The sequence below is a fragment of the Setaria viridis genome, chromosome 9, assembly GCF_005286985.2.
Source record: "Setaria viridis chromosome 9, Setaria_viridis_v4.0, whole genome shotgun sequence".
Lineage (NCBI taxonomy): Eukaryota > Viridiplantae > Streptophyta > Magnoliopsida > Poales > Poaceae > Setaria > Setaria viridis.
This window is the reverse complement of record NC_048271.2, coordinates 32430199-32448235: the sequence shown is the minus strand read 5'-3', so window position 1 is coordinate 32448235 and position 18037 is coordinate 32430199. Positions and strand designations below refer to the sequence as shown.

At 42.6% G+C, this 18037-nt stretch overlaps 1 long non-coding RNA gene across 1 annotated transcript; it reads left to right on the top strand.

The window, feature by feature from the left end:
- The first annotated feature begins 13790 nt into the window (after positions 1-13790).
- LOC117839871 (uncharacterized) lies at positions 13791-15598 on the top strand. Its single transcript, XR_004636907.2, has 2 exons — positions 13791-15097; positions 15203-15598. It is a non-coding gene; the product is annotated as an uncharacterized lncRNA (long non-coding RNA).
- The last annotated feature ends 2439 nt before the right edge of the window (positions 15599-18037 follow it).

Here is an 18037-nt window from a genome sequence, read left to right as displayed (position 1 = left end):
AAATGATCTGATCTACAACCAACCATGCAAAATATTTAATCTAGATCAAAAACAGCACAAGCACAGCTCCGGTACCACTATTAGGAGACGCGGGTATGCTTCTCGCATGCACACAAAAATATAACCGCGTAAATAGGATTACTTGCGAGTGGATGATCATAGATTATACCTTTGCTCGTCGCGCGTCGCAGCGGAAGTCTTGATGAAGCGCGAGTAGTCGATCCGATTGACGTCAAGGAAGTAGTCGTACAATCTGACGAAGTGCGCAACTGAGCGACACATCTACAGCAATCCACGTGTACGGGATGGGACGACGAACCGGAGCATGCTAGCACTCCACAGCACGTACTCGGAGATCGCCGCAATCAACCTTTGATCCTATAGGGAAGACTGCGGATGTGTGGCAAGACCCCTGTGACAAAACCACGCGGCGAGACGCCAGGCCCCTGACGGCAGGAAAGGACCAGGAGCCCCTGGCGGCTGGCGGCGGCAGGAACAGCCTGGCTGCGCTTGTTTTCGCGGCAGGTAAGGCAATTAAATTAACCTAGTTGCCTTAGGGTTAATCAAGTGGCCGGCGATTAGCATATAAATAATGCTTGCTAATTGGGCCTGCATTTGCTAATTGGACCAGACCCTCTTGGACATCCAACAGTCACAGCTTCCGGCCCAGCACGTAAACCTTTATTTTGCTATGCTAAATTGGGCCGCTTCGAGTGGTTATTTTGGCATGCGCTAAATTCTGCCAGAACTATATACACACGTATTCAAACCGATGCAATATATCCAAAGTACAGATATTCTCTCTTGATACATACACTAGCAGAAATGTCCGTGCGTTGCTACGTGTAACATAAAACATAAAACATAAGTTTCTTCTTCATCAGTAACTTGAGCATATGATTTTGCCTTCTTTCCCACCCCCTCGACGTAGTTCTCCAACATATGAATCATAAGTTTTGGCGATAAAAGCAGCCGGTTCCATTTAAGAGCACATATTCTACTTTTCAAAGATGTATGGTCATTGATTGCATTACCAATAAAAACATTGTTCTTATCATATCAAAATTTTGTAATAAGAAAACAATATGATGTAAAACATAGCTTCTATTATTATGAATTTTCAAGCTTAATCAAACTCCTCCAGCATCAACATGCATGAGAACAGGTTGCAACAGCTGCGAATCCAGCATAAGGATCCTATCCGTCGAAGTTCGCAATGTTAAAATGGGAACAAGAGTTCCATCATACATCAAGTTTGAATATAGTCAATTTACTTTCACATCCAAGCAACACAGAATCTGAGAGGTGTCAAAGAATTTACTTTCACCTCTCAGGTACTAAATCCTAGCATGCTTTCTAATGTAAGGGGGAAAACAACAACAGTATCTCAGAGGTGTCAAAGACTAACACACCACTGGCCAGAATATGTTAACACAGGAAGCTAGCGCTGATTCATCAATCCTTTTTATATATACACATGCACATCAAATGAGAGTTCTATTTGAAGTGACCAACCCTGACCTAGCTTAGGTCAAAGAATGTATCACTGAGGAGGTTTCATTGCAGCTGTATCTATACAACCTAAAATATTGACTATTCTCAAAAATATTCTATATGAACAGGTTGCTACTTTTTTAATCAGACAAGCAACATATGTAGCTACACTTGATCAGTACCACTTGAGAACATTAGGTAAAAAATGTTAGCTACAAGCATAGTATTAGAACATCACCTCATAGTGAGTGAGTGTTAGATAAGTACAGATTCATCACCTTAAGTCGACTGGTGAAACTAATTGAAGTGCAGCTACACTTCTCGTAGTACAACAGACAACACCTCACTGCACATTAATATAATGTTGTAGCAACCTGAGAATTGAACATAGTCAATTAATAAAGAAAAAGATTTGGCATTAGCATGTTATGGCACATTCGCTCTAACTCTCAAAAGTTCACAGTTCAGCTCAGAAAGATCAAATGGTATTAACTAACCTTCATTTGCAGTTTGTGATTTTCAAACGACAACCAATATTCCTAACACAATAAACAGCTCCTTCAAAGATATCAATGTTCCACGTATTTGCGGAGAAGTCTCTGCAATATAAAGTGGGGCACCATGCATTGCCTGGCACATTGCATCATAATGGTTCAGTGGCATAACACCAAATGTTTTAGGACAGCATTGGTCTATAAACTCTCCCAAACCCCTAGCTAAATATTCATATGCTCCTTTGCAACTTAATCATCTTCAATTGCTACTAATCCCATTTTAACAAAGCATGGAACCATGGAAATTTTGATGCTTGTGAATGTTGAAAGTTGGTGTCAAAAAGGCTTGGGTAAAGTGCTACACGCAATGTAACCACCCCAGAAATTAAAGAAGAAAATTATATTAAATATCTTAGCAATACAACCAGCTTGATTTTGCGGCATACCAGTGAATATGTTTACTACCCCATCATTGGAATATCAGAATAATCAAGTGTAGGAATGTTTTATATCTATTTATTCCATAATTAGTTATATCAGAAGATGATCATCAAGCTACAGTAACATCAATTAGTTTTGCTACTTCACACTTTAGTAAATGATTAGCATATCAGAAAACTATAATGAGACATCATGACATTATAAGTTTATAACAATTTTGTCAGGTTACTCAGCTTGAGTGAATGTACTTATCATCCCCAGAAAATCTTTTTTATATGCATTCGTAAATTAGATTTTTTTAATAACAGTAACATGGGGTCATCTTAGGGAGGAAGAAGATTCGTGCCTGCAGGTACTTACCAAACCAATACCAATCCCATAAAGGATACGACCTATGATTAGACCTACAAAATTAGGGGCAAATCCAGTGACGAAAGCACCAAGAATATATAATGCAGCTGCGGTGACCAATTCTATTCTCCCACTACGGGAAACAGTAAAAATGCCGAGTGTTTTTTATTTGCCAAGTGCTTTATTTCGGGCACTCGGCAATGGCGCTGTTTGCCGAGTGTCTCCGTGAAAACACTCGGCAAACATTATACACTCGGCATCAACTCTCTTTCCCGAGTGTCAAATTAAAAACACTCGGCAAAACCACAACCAACACTCGGCAAACAAATGACACTCGGCAACTCATGACCACGTGACCGGCACGTGCGATGTCCGTTAGAGGGGCTTGCCGGATGTTAGTCCTTTGCCGAGTGTCAGTCACAGGCACTCGGCAAAGTTCCAATTTTGCCGAGTGTTTTGCTCCACACTCAGCAAAGACAGTGTTTGCCGAGTGTTTTCCCCTAGCACTCGGCAAACGCCTATGTTTGCCGAGTGTTCATTGCGACACTCGGCAAAATCAAAACTATTTTTCCCTCCTCCACCCTTCACACTTTTTCTACTCCCCACGTATGACATTTGACACTGCATATTAGAAGGTGGTCTATTTCTTGGTTTGTTTGCTATATTTAATGAATTAATTTCATTTAGAGTAATTTGTTGATTTAAGTCAAATTTGAACTGCAAGTGATTGGAATAATGGAATAAAAGAGTGGAAAAATCATATTCATGTTAATTTCTCATCCCGGAAATGAAAAGAAATTTCGAACATTTCATTCAGAAAACACGACCACGAACGTGTGGCCGAATGATTTTTAAATTGTAAAAAAATCAAACGAGGTCTGAAAATCACAAGATTTGTCAAGATGCTGTGATTTCAGATGTGGAGGCTGTGGTAAAAAAGTTGAGAAGATTTTGCACAATTTTTGACGTACGATGCTTACAAATCGAAGCATCTCCAGAGAGGATTCGTAGAAGTTGGAAGGATGCGGTAAGATTTTGAGTCCAATTGACACTTGAATTTGGGTATGACTTCAAAATTTTTTGTATAGGCTATAGACAACATAGATTGGTTCATGTCAAATTTTAGGAAATTGTGGGACCCGTTTGATAATTTTTATGTATTAAATGCAATTATATAAATTTAATAGATATAAATTCAATTTGAGCTATAACTCCATGAAATAATGCAATAATATTAGTAGAAAAATGAAATAGGCAGTGTTTAGTGATTTTGACTAGGTTTTTTCAAAGTTTACGGGGAAAAACTTAATAAAACACGTTATAGAAATTTTACACATGAAATATAAATGTACTTCGCCGAGTGTCATATCGAAACACTCAGCAAAGCAGCGAGTTGCCAAGTGTCGACAATTGGACACTCGGCAAACGATTCCGTGGGCCCACCCCCCAGGCGAAGCTACCGTTTGAAAATCTGAAAAAAATAAAAAAGGGCCTTTGCCGAGTGCCGGCGATCTAGCACTCGGCAAAGACTGTAAGTTAAGCCCCGGCCGGCCACCCGCCTTAACTCATGCACACACGGACACACCCACACGCCACACACACACCACCGGCCCCGCGCGCCCCCGGCCCCCGACCCTCCCGCTCCGCGCCGCCGCCGGCCCCGCACGCCCCCGGTCCCCCGCCCCGCACCGCCCCCGGCCGGTGCCCTGGACCCAGCCCCCAGCACGCCTCTGGCTCCCAGCGTGCCCGGCCCGCCCCCTCGCCGCTCTCGGCCGGTAATTTTTCAATATTTGCTATTCAAATTAATTAGAAAATAAATTAGAAATTATAAAATGATAGGATGAATTATAAAAGGACTTGTAGATTAGAAATTTGAAAAAAATTAGAAATTATAAAAGGGTAGGATGACTAGGGAGGTGATAGGAGTTTCTTTTAAAAATTAGAAGAGGATGAATGATGTATGAATTATTTGCTTCCTTTTGAGCTGTGTGTGGTTGTCGGCCATCGTGCCGTTAAATTGGAGTGGATGTGGTTGTTTGCCATCGTGCCGTTTGATTTGATGCAGGTTTTACAAACCTCCGCGTGCAGGGGAGGTGCTGCCAAAATTACGACTTGTCACTTTGTAGGATAGCAAGGTGAGGCATCCTACACCTCTCTTTCCATATGATGTTCGCATATCACGTAACCTAGTTAGGCGTCTCCCGTTCGAAAGAGATACGGTTGGAAATATGCAGATCTTTGCATATCTATAACTGTATCTGTTTCGAATTGTCCACGTTTTTTGGATAGCCCGAGGATGTGTAGGTGGGTTTAGTATCCATGGTCTACTCCGATCCAAGATAGAGTTTCGGCAGCACCTCCCTGTTGTTCTTCGGATACACAATCTCCCTTCCAGGACGTGTATTTGGAGAACAGCGGGGAGGTGTTGCCAAAATTCTATCTCGGGTTGGAGTAGACCATGGATACTAAACCCACCTACACATCCTCGGGTGGGATTAGGACCTATCTTCACCTAATAGACAGTATAGGAATGTGTAGATGCAACGTGATTTTTTATATTACTTGCTGATATGCTAGAGGATGGAGGATCGTTAGTGGATGTACACGGGCAGCTCTAGTCAGAATTCGTTGACCAATGAATGGATTGACAAGATGGATGTTTTCTTAGAACGAGCGTTCGCAAGTGTTAAAGGAGCTAGATCGACTTGGTGTCTGTGTAGTAAATGTGGAAACATGCATTGGCAAACCAAGCTAGACATGGGCAAATATCTTGTGAAGAACGGAGTTAAGGTAGACTACACCAGGTGGACCTACCATGGTGAAGCCGATCGTGGGAGAGATGGGGTCTTGAGACAACGCATCGAGGAATATGATGATGATGCCGGGGTGGGAGACATGTTAAATGACTATCATGAAGCACACTTCGATGATGCACGTCGGGAGGAGGAGCCAGAGGCTATCGCAAAGGCTTATTACGACATGTTGTCTGCGACATAGCAACCCCTTCACGGGCATACCAAGATTTCTCAACTGAATGCCATTGCATGCCTAATGGCTATGAAGTCTCAGTTTAGCTTGAGTCAAGACACTTTCGATATTATGCTGACAGTTTTTGGAAGCCTGCTCCCGGATGGTCACATCTTGCCAAAGAGCATGTATGAGGCACAGAAACTCCTTCGTGCACTTAAGATGCCATATGAGCATATACATGCTTGCCCGAAGGGATGCATCTTATTTAGGAAAGAGTATGCAGAAGCAAAGTACTATGTGAAGTGTGAATCGTCTAGGTTCCTGGAGGTAGACTCTGGTGATGGTCAGAAGAAGCAGCTCACAATCCCCGTGAAGGTTCTACGGTATCTTCCTTCCATACCAAGGATCCAACAGCTTTACATGACTGAAGAATTCGCGAAACAGATGACATGGCACAAAAACGGACGTCGATACAATCCTGAGAAGCTGGTACACCCATCCGATGGTGAAGCCTGGACAAGGTTTGATGCGATTTATCGTAAGAAAGCTCTAGAGGCCCATAATGTACGTGTTGCGTTGGCAATAGATGGGTTCAATCCTTATGGAATGGCGGCCGCCCCGTACACCTGTTGGCCCATGTTCGTTATCCCCCTCAATCTCCCCCCTGGCGTCCTCTTTCAACGACAGAATATATTCTTGTCGTTGATAATTCCAAAGCACCCGGGTAATAATATGAGTGTGTACATGGAGCCTCTGATTGATGATTTGGTCCGTGCTTGGGAGGAAGGGGTATGAACATATGACCGAGCTACAAAGACAAACTTCAAGATGCATCTTTGGTACCAGTACTCTCTACATGACTTGCCAGCATATGGGATTTTCTGCGGATGGTGTGTTCACGGGAAGTTCCCATGCCCAGTATGCAAAGCATCTTTGAAGTTCATTTGGTTGTCGAAGGGTGGCAAGTATTCCTTGTTCGACAAACATCGACAATTCCTCCCTCCTAACCATCCATTCAGATGAGACATCAACAATTTTACGAAAGATGTCGTAGTTACAGACCCCGCACCGTAGATGATAACAAGGGCCGCAGTTCGTGCTCAATTAGATGCTCTCGAGGTCAATAATGAAGGAGGTGGTTTTGTGGGATATGGCGAGCAACATGCTTGGACTCAGAAGTCGTGCTTGTGGAACCTCCCCTATTTTCACGACCTTCTTCTCCCACATAACATTGATGTAATGCACACCAAAAAGAATATCGCCGAGGCAATTTTTGGTACAATTATGGACATTCCTGACAAAACAAAGGATAACATTAAGGCTAGAGTGGATCAAGTGAGGATATGCAACAGGCCAAAGCTAGACATGGCACCTCCAAGAGCTGGCAAGTCGTGGAGAAAACCTAAGGCCGATTTCGTTCTAATGAGGGCCCAAAGGAGAGAGGAACTAGAATGGTTCCAAACGTTAATGTTCCCTGATGGGTATGCAACGAATTTGAAGAGGGGAGTGAATTTAGCTACTATGCGAATCAATGGGCTCAAGAGTCATGATTACCATATATGGCTTGAGCGCCTACTTTCGGTGATGGTTCGAGGCTATGTCCCTGAGCATGTCTGGCAGGTGCTAGCGGAGTTGAGCAATTTCTTCCGCCAGCTTTGTGCAAAGGAGTTATCTCGTACCGTGGTTGCAGAAATGGAAACAATGGCGCCTGTGTTGCTCTATAAGTTGGAAAAGATCTTTCCACTAGGATTCTTCAATTCGATGCAGCATATGATTCTACACCTCCCGTATGAAGCACGAATGGGGAGGCCTGTCCAGGGCCGTTGGTGCTATTCAATTGAGCAATGTCAAAAGTTTCTTCGAAATAAATGTAAGAATAAATGCAAAATTGAAGCATCCATTGTAGAGGCATACATTCTGTAGGAGGTGTCAAACTTCATAACAAAATACTACACTGACAAGCTTCCTAGCATGCATAATCCACCTCCTCGTTACAGTGCCAGCGAAGATGAATTGAGCGTTAGCATTTTTCGAGGGCAACTCGGAAGTGCAAGTGGTACGACCCACAAGACCTTTAAACATGAAGAGTGGCGCACTATCATGCTGTATGTGTTGACCAACCTATCCGAGGTAGAGCCGTACATGATGTAAGTTCTCAACAAACTTGTTCTGAACTAGTCACCATTGTGTTGCCTAATCGCATATTTCTCATTGGTACAGGGAATTTCATCGTCAATTCCTGGCGTAAATCACGGCAACCGTACCCGCACAAAGCTGAGACTCTTCTCAGAGAGGGTGCGGGAAATGGAATGCCCGATCTCATTTCTTGGTTCAAACAGAAGGTACAATCCAATTTCATCGTCAATTCTTGTACATGCGAATAAAATAACGAACCACCCTGCTTGAACTTGCAGGGTCGAACCGATGCGTCTATGAATGTTGAGTTGAGACAGGTTGCCAATGGTTGTGACTATAGGGTCCGGTCATTTACCGGCTATGACATCAATGGATATCGCTTTCACACAACAAGGCACGAGCAGAGTTGGCCCAATCGAAGAACCACAAATACCGGAGTTTTTACGCCAGGCTGTGATGGCGTTGAGTACTACGGATGAATTGAAGAAATACATGAACTAACTTTTCATGGTTGCAAACCTCTTAATCCAATCATATTCAAATGCCATTGGTTTGATCCATCTGTCATGAGACGGGCCCCTAATCTTGGGCTAGTCGAAATTTGACAATCATCCGTGTTAGCAGGAGATGATGTATATATTGTGGCTCAACAGGACACGCAAGTTTATTAATTGTCATACCCGTGCCAAACCGACAGCCGTCTTAGGGGTTGGGATGTTGTGTACAAGGTATCGCCACACGGTAAACTACCTGTACCAAACAATGAAGATTACAATATAGACCCCAACACATACGAAGGAGAGTTATTCCAAGAAGAGGGCTAGAAGGGAGTTTTGTGATAGACTTAACCGGAGCGATCGGAATGGAAGTAGACAACGAAAGGGTTGCTGACGAGGACGTTGGAGATAAGGTTCAGAATGTGAAGGAATTAGAATTACTTCAATGATTACAGTTAGGCAATGACAGTGATGATGACATTTCTCCTTTGGAGCACGGGCTTTAAAATATCGACACGCGTGATAGTGATGATGAGACTTATGACTCTTTTTAATTGCAGGTCATTGAGCAATGGTGGGCGGTATGAGGAAGCTGACGGTGATTTGCGAGAGACTGGCCGCTATAGGTTCAGGTTCAGGTTCAGGGAGGGGTCAAGGGAGGCATCGAGGCAGGCCTCGACGCAGGGTTGAGGAGGAGGAGAGGTCTAGAGGCCTCGAGGGAAGGGTAAAGCAGCAAGGCCCCTATCGCCTGAACCTAAGGTGGAGGAGGAGGAGGACGAGGAGGAGGAGGAGGTACCTTTCGCATACGCAACTGGTGACGAGGAGGAGGAGCAGGAGCAGGAGCAGCAGGGGGAGGGGGAGGCAGGTTATGCCTAGTCCAAGATATGGTTGTGAGATCCCTCATCCCTCCCAAAGCGTTCGATACCTGAGCATTTATGCCCACTGATTAAACCGAGTGGGACCAAGTAAGTAACTTTAAATATTTCTTAATAATTTTTTTATGTTGAAAGTTACAAAAAAACTAATAATTTATATTAATCACTTGTGCAGGAGTTGGATTAAGCTCAGTGGGGGTGATCATAACCGCAAGGTCAACGGGATCCTTGGCCTTTTGTGCAGGCTTCACTTCCCTAGCTTGGTGGTGTACATCGGACAATAGCAGCCAGCCTACACGTGGGACCACTACGTCGTCGCGGAGTAGGTGAAGGCCGAGCTGTGGGTAAGTATTCCTCGCACTACATTGCTCAATACATCACCTACGTTTGACATTCTTGAAATAATAACTGTATACATCGCGTCTATATGCAGGACTTCTATAGATGCTAGGAGGGATTCGAGGCCAAGGTGAAGTCCATCTCTGAACTAGCCACCAAGAAGATTGCAAAGGACATGCACTACGAGGCGCGCATCCAGGCCATCATCGAATTCTACGCTCAATACAAAAGGATAAAGGTTAGAAAATAGGAGGCAAGGACAATGAACCTGACCAAGGACCAATTCATGAGGGTAAGTAAAGAACGTTGATACTTACTTTATTTAAGATTAATTAGGCTCAATTTCTTTTATCATATGTCACAGGCTGCATGATGTAGGTGCCTCCGTGGTGGTGCCGTGCGCATATCCGGTGCTGGGAAATGATGGTGGACGTGTGGTTGGAGCCTGGGTGGTTGGAGAACCACCTTGCTTGCCGGCAGTGGCGTTTGCAGATGCCAAGTGCACCACACCATCAAGGCAGCCTGAGCCTTGATGAATATAGGCAAAAATGGGTACGCAACTTCAATTCTTTATTCTGCATAATTTCTAATCATTTTGTACTTTTTGCCCACAGTCGTCGTCACATGATGGCCGACCTTGCTCCCAGCTCAAGGCATGGGTTCTGTCCAAAAAGGGCAAGGCGACGACCGATATCGATTTCGACTCGGAGGACCCATCCGAGGCATACAGCCATACCAGCATCCATAGCCGCATCACCGAGTATACGGCGATGGCAATGGAGGTTCACGGGCCAGAGTTTGATCCGAGCTCCGAGGATATTGATGGAGAAATCGTGATGAGGGTGGGAGGAGGCAAGAAGCATGGCCCGTATTGGATTGGCGACGGCGTAATCAACACGGCCTCTACTCCCATTCTCTCCCAGATCCGAGCAAGGAGCACGGACTCGAACCCGGCGATACGGCCACGACCAACCACTGCACAGTTCCAGATGGAGGCTCTCCAGGTTCTTTCTCTTCCATTCATCGTTTGTTGGTTGTTATATACTTTAGCTTTGCATTGTAACATTGTAATGAAATATTGTAGGCCCAGCTGGAAGCAGCAAAGAAGTAACAAGAGGAGATGGCGGCGAGGATGGAGCAGATGGTTCAGCAGAGGATAGAGGTCGAGCGACAGAGGATGGAGGAAGAAAATCGGATGAGGATGGACCAGATGTTCCAGTACATGCAGAATTTTGCTTCGAGCATGGGTCAATTTTTGCCACCGCCACCGATGCTGTTCCCTCTACCTCAGCCACCCACAACTACTCCTATGAGTCACTTGACACATTGTGCTTAAGATTGAATGCTTTAATTTTGACAACTTTAGATGTTAGCTCAGAATATCCTATCCTATGTGCAGAATCAATCGGCGGCTTCGAATACTCAAGACCAAGATTTGTCGCAGTGGTCTCCTTGGCCTCCACGGTTTTAGACTTTGCATTTGTGACTTGAACTTGGATGAAACTTAGTTGTGACTTCAACTTGGATTTATGGCTTGTTTCATGCTTACTTTGGATTATATCTGTAATGTTTATGAATAATGCTTGTAATGGTGGTTGTGAACTATGCCTGTGATTCTTTATTATAAATGCCTGTGATGATGTGTATTGTGAATTGAGAGGGGTCCGTTATACGTGACCAAATAGGTAAAAAAAGGGGGGCACTGTCAACTTTGCCGAGTGTAACACTCAGCAAAGAGGGGCTTTGCTGAGTGTTTTGGCTTTAACACTCGGCAAAGGGGCTAGTTGCACCACTTTCTGGTGCTTCTTTGCCGAGTGTATTGGCTTAAACACTCGGCAAAGAAGGCATAACATGCTCCTGGTGACCCATGTTTGCCGAGTGCCACGACCCCGACACTCAGCAAACATTTACGTATTTGCCGAGTGCCACGCGTCTTACACTCGGAGAACTTAAATTTTTTGCCGAGTGTCTGCCGTCTGACACTCAGCAAACTTGTCGTTAACTTGGACGCCATGAGGGACGATTGATGGGATCGGAGCAGAATATGAGGAAAAATCGGCATGTAATGGGCTTGCAAAAAAATAGGAGCAGAACCAAGTGCAGGTTGACATAGAGTGACGATGGGGCAGACCGAAGCTGGTGGACATCGCCCTAAAGCTTTTTAGGAGTAAAGAGAATAGAAGACAACAGAAATTCACATTCATTTCTGTTGTACCAGCAGTTTACGGAGATCATTGAGCTCCAGATCGTGCTGAAGAACTACTCCCTCTGTTCTCTTTCACATGTCAGATTAGGTTCGTCCTAAGTCAAACTTGTTCAACTTTAACTAAGTTTATAGAAAAATATAACAACATCTATATTACCGAATACATACACTATCAAAACATATTCCATGGTGAATTCAATGAAACAAATTTGGTAGTATAAATGTTGTTATATTTCTCTATAAATATAGTTAAAGTTGAATAACTTTGATTAGGACAAACGTAACGTGATATGTAAAAAAATCATGGAAGGAGTACGTACTTGGTTGAGTTGTTTGAAGCTTGAAAAGATAGGAGATCAGGCAATAGGAGACTTTATCTTTTTTTTGGAAGCATCTAGGAGACCATATGTTAACATGCTAGGTCCTTTTGTAAGACGTTCTCCTTCCGATACCAGAACACGTACGCGGTGGCTCCTCAGCGCGTCGCTGCCACGCTGACGAGTGCTTCCCTCCCCTGGTGTGTGTTGCCATATCCATCCCCTGTTAGATTCTCTACGTACGAATAACAGAAATAAAGATGCATTTGCTTCTGATTAACATTTATCTCGTCGGGTGAGTGATGAATTTCTTTTTTTTTTCATCGGCAGGATCTTCTTTTTTACTTATGACATCCTAAGAAAGTCCTAGAGGCAACGCAGGTTATCAATTTTTTATTTTGTACTATCAGACCATCAGTTTATTTGACCGACTTGTTTCACTGCACATTGTTTATATGTTTAATGTTTTGCTGGCTTCCTTTCTTCCCGGCATTTATTGGCCCCGTCTTGGTCTGGAGTCCAATTTTCCTAGTGTTCACAATACTAAATTAGAGATACTAGGTACTCCTCCCTCCGATCCAAATTGTCAGTCTTTCCAACTTTCTTGTAAAGTCAAAATATATAAAGTTTGAACAAATTTATACAATAAAGTGCTAACATTTATGATGCCAAATAAGTACTATTAGATTCTTCATAAATATATTTTCATAGTATATCTATTCGGTGCCATAAATCTTTGTAATCTTCCCTATAATTTTACTCAAACATATAATGGTTTAACTCTCCAAGAATGTTGGAATGACCTAGGGAGTATTTCTTATACTAACATTTACGCAAACTAACGGGAGCTTCGTTTAAGAGAAAAAATATATGGAAAGGAGAAGAAGTAGCAACATAATTCATCCACACTGAACCAGAAACTACTAAAAACACATTTGTTACGCTTTGTGTCTCACAGATTCTGGAGACTGTCAGAGACTAAGGGCGTGTTTGCTTCACGTCCACACCGTGCCGTGGCACAACTCCGGCGTGCTGCCTTTGCTTAGCTGACCATACAACAACTTGTCAGGTATAAAATACTCAATCTAGTACAATAATTTGACAGGCAGGTGCAGATTAGTCCAACGACTATTAAAATTCTCAATCTAGTGCAATAGCTTGATAGGTGGGTGCACATTGACGCAGTAACTTGTAAACTGCTCAATTTAGCGAAATAAATTAGCGAATTGGTGCATCCATAGTTCAAATGTTATAACAAGCAACATATTATATTCGCGTCGGAGCAAGTTATTGAGCATTATTTGACCATTAATATTCCTATCACAATGGTAACATATTCAGCCTTCAATGTTTAGAAAATTAATGTTATGTCTTCGTGTTAATTGTTTTTTATACAATTATTTAGTTTTGGTTAGGAACATTTAATTTCGATTTCAATATGGGTATGTTCACCCTCACTATTTTACATGTTTGATTATATGCATTTTTGTTCAACTAGAAAAACCAAATATGTTAATACATACTAACAATATCTTTTAGAAGTTTGACATAAATATGTTATTATTTTTTAAATCCTGATGCACTTGTTTAGAAAGTAAAATGGGCTAAAAAGTAAAAGAAATAGCAGAAGCATAGAAGCAACTTAAGGTCCAAGGATCTCTCTTATGGACTTAGTATTTCGGCAATGCCGATGGTGTAATTCTAAATATTATTCAATTTAACTAATAATGAACAAATAAGTTATGTACACAGTTAAAAGGCAATAGACTGGTAATGATCAACGAATTTTATCGATAAAAATAAAAATTATTGATTGGAAGAAAATTCACGTGTCCATCTACTTCGCTTTAATACATAATGTTTGGATTCTCAAGGCACCAATTTGCAAGTTGTTGGATAATTATGCACCCACCTGTCAAGTTATTGTACTAAATTGAGCATTTTACAAGTTGTTGGACCAATTTACACCCACCTGGAAGTTATTGTACTAGATTGAGCATTTTATAAGATGTTGGATCAATCTGCACCCACCTAACAAGTTGTTGTATGGTGGGTGCAATTTACTTTTTGTTGATATAGAAGAAATCGGGTCACACTTAATCACAAGGGGTTTCATGGATGATTATCAACAATGGACATATCACCGTGAAGGGGATAATGATGACAGAATGATGGATGATAATGGAGGAAGATGGTAGAGGATGAGACGACGGACGAATAACGATTACTCAAATTAAATCTACTGTTTGAGGAAACAAAGAGGTTAGGTGAAACAAGGCACGTGATATTTGTGATAGCATAAGATTGATATAGGAGGACATATTAATTATTATACTTTAAATTCATGGTGTCGCTAGGCTTAAGAGTTCAAGTGGTCTCGCCGGTTAGGTTGTGCTGGTAGTCGGTATTTGATCCGATGAAAAGATTATTGCACCACCTAGATATTGGGTGTAGAATGATTTTGTACGCAGGATGCTATTGAAAAAACAAGATTAGCAGGTAAAAGGAGCACGTGGGTGCAAGTTGGTGCTCGCCGCTCTGGTCTTGGCACCCAAAATTTCTGCTTGTCTACAAAACGTGGTGCTGCATATGCTTAATTTGGACGTGATGACCTTGCCGGGACCAAAACAAAACGTGGCTTCACACCGACCAACCTGTTAAGGTTAGAAATCGTACAAGGCTAGCATACTTGGGACGCTTTGACACCACGTGGCTCAGCTCGTGGGTGACCCGATAATAAGCACATGCCCAGCGGCTGTGTGCAGTGCGTGCCTCTATAAATACGGGTTGCAGCTCCAAGCGAGATTCAGGAAAAATTAAGCAGCAGGACACCTCAAATTCATAGAGATAACAGGGCAGCTCTGAGAGCACGACCAGGCAACAATGGCGTCATTGGCAAGATCCGCCCATGTTCTAGGAATCACGCTGCTCGTCATCGCCGCGGTGATGATCACCAGCACTCCTTTCGTGGAATGCAGTGAGCACCCAGCAGCTTTTCTTTCTTAATTTCAGTTTATCATTCCTCCCGTAGTATCATAAAGCACATGAAGTGGGCAATAAACTGACGTGCTTGCGTTTCCAGGGGCGGTTGAGCGTCCACGTGCTGCGATGGTGAATTCGGATCCTCGTGCCGCAGACAGGTTTGAGAAGAGTCGTCCTAGTCCACGTGCTGCGATGGTGCATTCGGATCCTCATGCCCCATACAGGTTTGAGACGAGTCGTCCTAGTCCTCACGACTAGTCCTCACTGGCGGTGAAAGCAATGGACGTGGACTCATGCCCCAACTTGACGGTGATAGCCATCGCGGAGAAATCCCCCTGCCTTGATCCCCGTCTTCTTCGCAAATCGAGTGTGGTTATAACTTATAAGGAAATAATTAAAGATGGGTGGTGCCCTCCTGTAAACATCTATTGTACGCTACAAATAACTGTGCTTATACCTATGAATAAAAAAGGATCCATACAAGGTTGCCCTGGTACCTTTAGCATTAATAAACATGTTACAATAACAGTCAATCCTGACCGATCTTAATATCTCCTTCGATTGATGATGCCTGTAGCGGTGGCAATTTCATGGCTCCGAGCATGCCCTTTGCGAATTCAGGATAATTTGATAAATTAGTTTAATATAAATGTGGTCCATGTATTTAAAAATAGATATTACATTAATTAAGAGATTCATGGACCATTTCCTCCGTGCTAACTAGCACCACAGGCGCCACACATCTAGGTTGGGGACAGACAGAGTGTCAGGTGCACCAAGTCGATCCACACCAGTAAGCCGTGTGTGAGCGTGTGAGCATGAGATGCTAACTTGCGCAAGGTTAGTAGTGGCCATGCTCACAGCTCACGGGAGACGGGACACGGCCTGCGCCGCCATACTTAGATGCTGGTGGCATGCCCCTCGTCCAGGACAGGACTAAGTGTGGCTCCTGACAGGACTAGGCTCGGGAGCTGCTGCTTTAGCCTCCTCCAACAAGGACGTTGGCAAGCTCAGCGACGGGTCGTGCCCGTGTAGCAAGAAACGGGACCCCTTTTTGCCAATTCTGTTGAGGGAGAGCGTAGAATAGGAAGGAAGTGACCAGTGAGGGACGATTGATGGGATCGGAGCGGAATATGAGGAAAAATCTGCATGTAATGGGCTTGCAAAAAATTAGGAGCAGAACCAAGCGCAGGTAGACATAGAGTGACGATGGGGCAGACCGAAGCTGGTGGACATCGCCCTAAAGCTTTCTCGGAGTAAAGAGAATAGAAGACAACAGAAATTCACATTCATTTCTGTTGTACCAGCAGTTTACGGAGATCATTGAGCTCCAGATCGTGCTGAAGAACTACTCCCTCTGTTCTCTTTCACATGTCAGATTAGGTTCGTCCTAAGTCAAACTTGTTCAACTTTAACTAAGTTTATAGAAAAATATAACAACATCTATATTACCGAATACATACACTATCAAAACATATTCCATGGTGAATTCAATGAAACAAATTTGGTAGTATAAATGTTGTTATATTTCTCTATAAATATAGTTAAAGTTGAATAACTTTGATTAGGACAAACGTAACGTGATATGTAAAAAAATCATGGAAGGAGTACGTACTTGGTTGAGTTGTTTGAAGCTTGAAAAGATAGGAGATCAGGCATTAGGAGACTTTATCTTTTTTTTGGAAGCATCTAGGAGACCATATGTTAACATGCTAGGTCCTTTTGTAAGACATTCTCCTTCCGATACCAGAACACGTACGCGGTGGCTCCTCAGCGCGTCGCTGCCACGCTGACGAGTGCTTCCCTCCCCTGGTGTGTGTTGCCATATCCATCCCCTGTTAGATTCTCTACGTACGAATAACAGAAATAAAGATGCATTTGCTTCTGATTAACATTTATCTCGTCGGGTGAGTGATGAATTTCTTTTTTTTTTCATCGGCAGGATCTTCTTTTTTACTTATGACATCCTAAGAAAGTCCTAGAGGCAACGCAGGTTATCAATTTTTTATTTTGTACTATCAGACCATCAGTTTATTTGACCGACTTGTTTCACTGCACATTGTTTATATGTTTAATGTTTTGCTGGCTTCCTTTCTTCCCGGCATTTATTGGCCCCGTCTTGGTCTGGAGTCCAATTTTCCTAGTGTTCACAATACTAAATTAGAGATACTAGGTACTCCTCCCTCCGATCCAAATTGTCAGTCTTTCCAACTTTCTTGTAAAGTCAAAATATATAAAGTTTGAACAAATTTATACAATAAAGTGCTAACATTTATGATGCCAAATAAGTACTATTAGATTCTTCATAAATATATTTTCATAGTATATCTATTCGGTGCCATAAATCTTTGTAATCTTCACTATAATTTTACTCAAACATATAATGGTTTAACTCTCCAAGAATGTTGGAATGACCTAGGGAGTATTTCTTATACTAACATTTACGCAAACTAGCGGGAGCTTCGTTTAAGAGAAAAAATATATGGAAAGGAGAAGAAGTAGCAACATAATTCATCCACACTGAACCAGAAACTACTAAAAACACATTTGTTACGCTTTGTGTCTCACAGATTCTGGAGACTGTCAGAGACTAAGGGCGTGTTTGCTTCACGTCCACACCGTGCCGTGGCACAACTCCGGCGTGCTGCCTTTGCTTAGCTGACCATACAACAACTTGTCAGGTATAAAATACTCAATCTAGTACAATAATTTGACAGGCAGGTGCAGATTAGTCCAACGACTATTAAAATTCTCAATCTAGTGCAATAGCTTGATAGGTGGGTGCACATTGACGCAGTAACTTGTAAACTGCTCAATTTAGCGAAATAAATTAGCGAATTGGTGCATCCATAGTTCAAATGTTATAACAAGCAACATATTATATTCGCGTCGGAGCAAGTTATTGAGCATTATTTGACCATTAATATTCCTATCA